Source organism: Diceros bicornis, chromosome 18, assembly GCF_020826845.1.
Source record: "Diceros bicornis minor isolate mBicDic1 chromosome 18, mDicBic1.mat.cur, whole genome shotgun sequence".
Lineage (NCBI taxonomy): Eukaryota > Metazoa > Chordata > Mammalia > Perissodactyla > Rhinocerotidae > Diceros > Diceros bicornis.
This window is the reverse complement of record NC_080757.1, coordinates 23939619-23947375: the sequence shown is the minus strand read 5'-3', so window position 1 is coordinate 23947375 and position 7757 is coordinate 23939619.

The window sequence follows — 7757 nt, the reverse complement described above, 5'->3', positions numbered from 1 at the left end:
TAGTCAGAGATATTGGTAATGGGCAGAATTCCCAATCAGTTTCCTGATCCATAAGTGATAGTCATTACGGTAGGGTCAAGTAGAAGCCCCTGGACTTGCACCCCTACCCCCATCAAAACAGCAATATCACATTCCTGGGGGAAGTTCAGAGATTAGTCACACCATCAATGACTTGAAAGATACAGGGGTAGTGATTCCTATCACATCCCGACTTAACCCACTTGTTTGGTGCAAAAGCCAAGACAGGCATGGAGAATGCCAGTGATTTTTACAAACACGGTCAGGTAATGATGCTAATTTCACCTGCTCTTCCTGATGTGGTATCTTTACTGGAACAAATCAACACAGCCCTGGGCACCTGGTTTACAGCCATTACTGGCTTCCTCCATCCCCAACCCCATCTCCATAAGAGAAGAAAAGCAGAAGCAGGTTGACTTCAGCGGCAGGGCAACAGGATAGTTTATTATTTTGTTTAGGACTACATCGACTCAAATACTCCCTGCCCTAAAATAGTCAGGAAGACTCTTTATTATTTTGATATCCTGTAGGGATATCATCATGCTAATTGGACCTAGTGAGCAAGTATAGCAAATGTGCCTTAGATACATGCTTGCCAGAGGGTAGGCCACAAACCTAAACCCCACACATTCTGGGGACTATCCCTTCAGTGGTGTTTCTGGGATCTGGTACACTGGGGCATGTTGAAATAGCACCTCTAAGAGAAAGACAAGTTGCAGCACTTTTAAAAACTTTTATTATGTTTTTATTATACTTTTATAATTAGACGTTTTGGGGAGATAATTACACTGAGGGATAATAATAAATAGCAAACGGATACAGAATCCTTCTTTTCAAGAAGTTAAATTTTGTTAACAACTGATTTTATATTTAATTATTTGTCAAGAGTTTGGGTTTTTTAAGGCAGTTTAAGGTTCACAGCAAAACTGAGAGGAAGGTACAGAGATTTCCTGTCCCCACACATGCACAGCCTCCTCCATTATCAGCATCCCCCACCAGAGTGGTACATTTGTTACAACGAATGAACCTACATCGACACATCATGATTACTCACAGTCCGTAGTTTACATTATGGCTCACTCTTGGTGGTGTACCTTCTACGGGTTTGGGCAAATGCATTACAACAAGATCCACCATTACGCTATCGTACAGGGTAGTTTCACTGCCCTCAAAATCCTCTGTGCTCTGCTTATTCATCCTTCCCTCCCCTCCAACATCTGGCAACCACTGATCTGTTTACCGTCTCTACAGTTTTGCCTTTTCCAGAATGTCGTATAGTTGAAATTGTACAGTGTAGCCTTTTCAGATTGGCTTCTTTCACTTAGTAATGTGCATTAACGTTTCCTCCATGTCTTTTCATGGCTTGACAGCTCATTTCTTTTTAGTGCTGAATAATGTTCCATAGTCTGGATGTACCACGGTTTATCTATCCACTCACCTACTGAAGGACATCTTGGTTGCTTCCAAGTTTTGGCAATTGTGAATAAAGATGCCATAAACATCCATGTGTAGGTTTTTCTGTGGACATAAGTTGTGAACTCCTTTGGGTAAAGACCAAGGAGCAAACTGCAGCGCTTTACACTGCCCACTACAAAGAGGGAAGCTCCATGCTTGGTTGGTTGCTCTGGATTTTGGACATGGGGCTCTAATCCATTTCCTGGTAACCACTAAGGCTGCCAGGGAAGGACAGGACTCTGTAGCAGGTCCAGGCTGTGGCCTAGATGTCCAGCCATTTGCACATGATGACCCAGCAGACCTAATGGTAATGGAAGGCTTTGTAGAAGACCGAGATCTGTGGAGAGCCTCTAACAAGCCCCAATAACAGAATCCCTAGGGATTCAGAGGAAGACCACACCCTCTTCTGCCAAGTGTGGTCTATGTGAAATCAGTATCTAGATTCGCACAGGACCCTATCGAGACTGAATATCTGACCATGAGGTACCAGGTAACTGTGTGACATGAGATCCTACCACGGCCTAGGGGTCATCTGATCCACTAAATCATACAGTGAAGGTACACAGCAGAACTCCATGATCAAATGGAACTCATATATACGAGACTGGGCCCACGTGGGTCAGCAAGACAAGAACAAGCTATAAAGGCAGGCAGCTCAGACTCCCATGGATCTCCATGCACTGTTTCCCTGCCTTTCCCTCCATGCACAGCACTGGCCTCAACCAGAATGGATGGTTGCTGCTCTCTTGCCCCACTCAGGGGTCACCCTGCTAGACAATGACAGAGGGAGCTCCTCTGGGTCAGTGGACACTACAGTAGTACATGTTTGTCCTGCTTGCTAGGGTGGAATGAGAGCTCTCCAAGGGCTCAGATCCCACAAGAATGAAAGTTTAAGTAATCCCACCAGGTTACTCCCACCCAACTGAGGTGGCAGAGCTTAGAGGAGGTGGCGGGAGAAGGAAGGCTGCTATAATTACCACTGGGGCTGTGGTCAGCTCCAGAAGTAGGGACAGCGGCAGTGAGGTTTTATGCTAATTGATGCTTATTTCTCTCCTTTCCCTGGTGGCCTTATAAGAAGATTGGGGATGGCTGACATTTTCAGCTTCAGATGAACATTTGACTGAATTGACACCACGGTAGGGTAGCTGATCACATTTCATTGTGTTGGGGACATCAACACTTCACCTACAGTAAAGATAAGAGTAGATGCTTGGGAGGGCTGGAGGATATGTCCCGGATCTTCCATTAGTCCCTCTGGGATCCATTCTCCATCCTCCTCCACCCTGTTCTGGATCCCAGGAGACTGACTGGATGATATCAATGGGCTCCCTTGCCACCTGAATGCTGGTTGATTTGGTCCTCGGCGACAATGGCTGGAGCTTAGCGGGAGGGAGGAGAGTGAAGCAAGGCTATTTTTTCTCCTGGCTGACCTCTTGCAGGTGATGCAGGCTGGCTGCGTCCCACAGATGAAGTTCCTGTGAAGTAGCTCCTTGACAGAGGTCTTTTAGCCTCCAGGTTTTAGTAAATGCTCCCTCCCCTCAACAGGGCTGCCAGCCCCTCACCAATAGCCCCAAGCTATACACTGTCTCCTGTGGCTTTCTACTGTCTATCCACACCTTTGCAAATAGTTCCTTTTCTACTTTTCTCTAATTATGCATTTGAATGTGCCTTGGGATTCCTGCCAGGACCCCTGACTGATCCCCCAGGTTAACAGGATGGATCCAGGAAAGGTAGCATCTGGCCAGCACTTCTCCAAGGAGCATATGATTCACCTGGGGATCTTTACACGATGCAGATTCTGAGTCAGTAGATCTGGGATTCAGCATATTTTAGTAGAGAGGAACTATTCTAGACCCTTGCTACTCAAAGTGAGGTCTGTGGACCAGCAGCTCCTGCATCACCCGGGAGCTTGTTAGAAATGAAGAACGTCAGACCTCACCCACGCAGACTTCCTGAATGAGTCTCTGGAAGATGACCAGCTCCTTCAGGGGAAACCAGAGGCTCCCATTCTTCAGTGTTTTCCTTGACGTTTCCCAGAACTATCTACTCATCTTCTTAGCTGCTTCTCTTTAAATTCATAAAAATTCGACGGATTTTTGTTGATTCACTCTGTTTTGCTTTAGTGCTACTTCTGGGCTGGGATAGAGACAAGAGTTATATAGTGAGGCCAGAATTTTCCAATTCATTTCTTGACCACTCATTTTAGATATTTATGGCAGAAGTCTGCCCCTTGGCTTGCTGTGGGGCAGCTGACTCTCTCACTGGCTCTCTCTGAGGTTAAATCACAGAGAAAATATTTCTCTCAGGGATACTGAGGCAATGAGAGACTTAACTAGATATTGTCCAAAGGGGATAATATTAAGCAGTAATAAACAGCAGAGTTTTACAGTAATCGAAAGGAAAAATGTATTTTGACAACGTATTGACTAATCCAGCCAAGGAAAGGAAAAAGGGGAAGTAACAAGAAAACTTGATATAGTGTTGTAAAAATTATAACTTGCACGACAACATTTGCTATGCTTCTGTTTTTATACCCTGTCCATGCTCCTCTTGGCTCCTACAAGGCCTGACACTCTCTCCCTCTCCGTCCTTCATGCCCACCCTGCCCGACACACTCAGCCATTTCTGTCCCAGTGTGGTGTGGGTGGATGTAGAACTGGGAAGCTCCTGCCCTAAGCTTTCGCAGGGCAGCCTTTTGCTCAATGAGGCCTCCTTGACTTTCCACTCTACTGTACCAACCCCTCTTAACACACACACACACAGGCACACACACTTACAGATACTGAGAGCCTTTCTATTATACCACCTCATTTACAACCATATTATCACTTTTCATGCTCTGCCATTCCTTGTATTTGTTCACATATTCAAGGTCTTTTCTGGATTCCCAGCACCTATATCAGCTAGTGTCACACACAGGAAGAGGCAGGAGCTGCCTCGTTTCTTCTTAGACAGGAGGCCTCCCGATCAGTTGTCGCCTTTCACAGCTGTGTTTCCATCCTGGAGGCTGGAGAGAGCGGAAGAGTCTGTACAACACTTGGCTCAGCTGCCCTTGGAGTGATCTCAAATGGGACCGTCCTTTCAAAGCGGGAAAACCAGAAGACACTGTCCACCCTAAGGGGCTCCTCCAGCCCCTCAGATGCCCCGCTGATGTGGACTACACTCTTTGCTTTCTTGATTCTTTTGGGAGCTTCATCTGCTGTGCTTATTAAAACAGCAACCCCTGTAGGGGAGGGACCCTTTTAAAAAAGAATTGGCACACGGCCCTGTGGCTTAGCAGTTAAGTGCGCTCGCTCCGCTGCTGGCGACCCGGGTTCGGATCCCGGGTGCGCCCCGACGCGCCGCTTCTCCGGCCATGCTGCGGCCGAGTCCTACATGCAGCAGCTGGAGGGATGTGCAGCTATGACATGCAACTATCCACTGAGGCTTTGGGGAGAAAAAGGGGGAAAAAAAAAACAAAAAAAAACAAACAAAAAGAATTGGCACAGCTCTGCCACATGGGTCCCCTCATCTTCCAGATACAATTTGTCCTAATCTCTAAAGTGTCATCCACACCCTGAGCCCAGGAAGCCTCCAGAGTCAGGACGGATGCTTGGAGGACAATTTCCTCTGACCTCTCGCACTACTCCTGAGAGATCCTTGGCTTTTGGATCTCATCGCGAACCACTCTGGTGAGTTCTTTCCTGAATGCTGGGCTAAGAAGTGGGGAATGCCCTGGTAATCCCAGTGCCTGGTCAAGAAGTGTCCAAGAAAATCCAAAGACAATTCCTGGGCAATTCTTTGTCCTTTGAGTGATTTTTTCCCCCATAGCAGTCCCTAGTGTCAGTGTGGAAATTCCTACCTTCATCACTGAAGATGTATTCCATCTTTTCAAAGTTGCTTTTCCAGAAATATTTCCTGGGCTAGTGCCTAGCAGAAGTTCTACTTGTCGTTAAAAATGTAAAACACAAATGCAAATTTTCCCAATGAAATAAAGAAAGCAGATTCAGTATTAAACTGCTGTGTGCATGGACGTTATAACACTGCTCACATCATCTAAATGTAAAGCAACACCAGTCAAGTTATTCAGGAAGAGAGAGGAAACAGTCTAAATCTCCTTTCCTGTCATCACCACCAGGGTGCACAGCTCACAAACTTCTTCGGAGGCTGCTTTTCACCAACCTAAGAAACCTCAACTGACTCGCAAGGAAACACATGCCTGATCCGCTGTCTATTTCAGGTAAGTTGTAAACATGTTCTCTGTTCTCATGAAGCTTCCTTAAAAACAGCTTACATTCTTATCTGACAGTAGACTCAAACTTCAGAGCTCAATGTTCACATAAGAAAAGACTAAACCAAAAAAGAATAACCCAAAGGCTGTAACAAACTTTCATTTTCTGGGTGTTTGTAAGGCTTTAGGTCTCAGGATGTGTTATTTGCAAGCCTGAACCATCTGGATCTGCGCATTCCTCTCAGTGCCTGGGTCCCCGACCATGGTTATGAAACGTACATTTGCAGTGTAAGCACCGTTTCCGCCAGCTCCTGCTGTGATGGGAGGCCAGTGCACATGGAAGAACCTCCCACCTGCTGCCCACTTTGAGTGGTATAGCTCGGGGTTGGCAAACACTTTCTGTAAAAAGCCAGACAGTAAATATTTTAGGCTGTGAGCCATACAGTCTCTGTTGTAATCATTCAGCTCTTCTGTTGTTGCACAAAGAAGTTATAGACAATACCTAAACGAATGAATGTGGCTGTATTCCAATAAGACTTCTTATGGACAATGAAATTTGAATTTCACATGATTTTCACGTCACAAAACATTACTCTCCGCTGGATTTTCTCAACCTATTCAAAATGTAAAAACCGTTCTTGCTTATGCGTGTAACATAGCAGTAGGCAGGATGTGGCCTGTGGTCTATAGTTTGTCAGCTCCTCGTGTAGAGGATTGGGAGGTTGTTCTGAGAAATTTGGCAAGTGTCACTGATGGCTCCTTGATTTCCTCCACAGACTCCAGCACTGGGTCCATAGCCCAACTTATAAATGCATCAATGCTCCTGGAGACAGACAATATTTTTAATTTATTCACTCTTTGAGTCCTTCATATTGTGGGAACAGTTCCTTGAAGAGGGTTTCTGGAGTACATGTTAACCTGCCTAACAGTGTCTGAAAGGAAACAGTTGGAATAATAGAAAATCCTCAAGGAGATGACCATCATCGTTCCATTTAATAATTCAATCACTATTAGAGTACTTACCCTATACCAGGGCCTGGGCTTGGTGCTGGAAACATAAATATAACATAAATATAAGTATCGTGGTCTTAAGGAGCTCATAATCTACTGGCACAATCAGAGATGGAAAGATAATTATAATTCTAACTAGGAAGTGAAACAAGTGGACAATGCACGGACCATATGGGAACACTGAGGAGAGGTGTAGCTTAAGTCAATAGAGATGAGATTTATTCCTAAATGAGGTGATGCCTGAATTGAGTCTTACACTAACTTTGATTTTGAAATAATCTCAACTTTACAGAAAGGGATAAACAGGGGGCTAAATGTTAATGCATATTCTGCATAAAACAATCTCAATAATGACTGCTAGAGATTAAAACTATGTAGAAGTTCAATAAATGACAACAAGAGCATGAAAGGCAGGAAGGGGCAAATGAATAGAAAGTCCTAGCGTCCTCAGGGAATTGGTAAAAGTGATAATTCATATTAGAACGGAGTAAGCCAAAAATGTATGTTATAATTTCTAGTGAAGCCTTTATACAATTGGCAAATGATTTAAGCTAACAAGCAAATGAGGGAAGGAAACAATAATAAATATTTGACTAATCCAAAAGGAGGACAGGAAGGAGAGAAAATGGAACAGAAAATACTCCAGCCAACTGTAAAACACACAGCAAGATGATAGATATAAACCCAAAGATATAAGTAACTACTATATCAGATATAAATGGACTAAATACCCCAATGAAAAGACTGAGATTGTCAGACTTGATAAGAGAAAAAAACAAAAATCAAAAGCCAAGTATATTTCACCTAAAAGAGATACACATTAAATATATGGACTCAAAAAGTTTGAAAGGAGAGGTATGGAGAAAGGTACACCATGTAAATATTAACCCAAAGGAAGCTCATCTCATGGGCTACAGTAATGCCAATCCAAAGTTTCAGGAAAGCACGTGGCCAGTTCTGCCCAATCCTCATCCAATGTAGAGCTTGTTCCCTCGGGTGCCGGGAGTGCCATCAGTGGCCACACTTCAGCTGTCAGCTTCTTCGATAATGGCCTCAGCTGAAA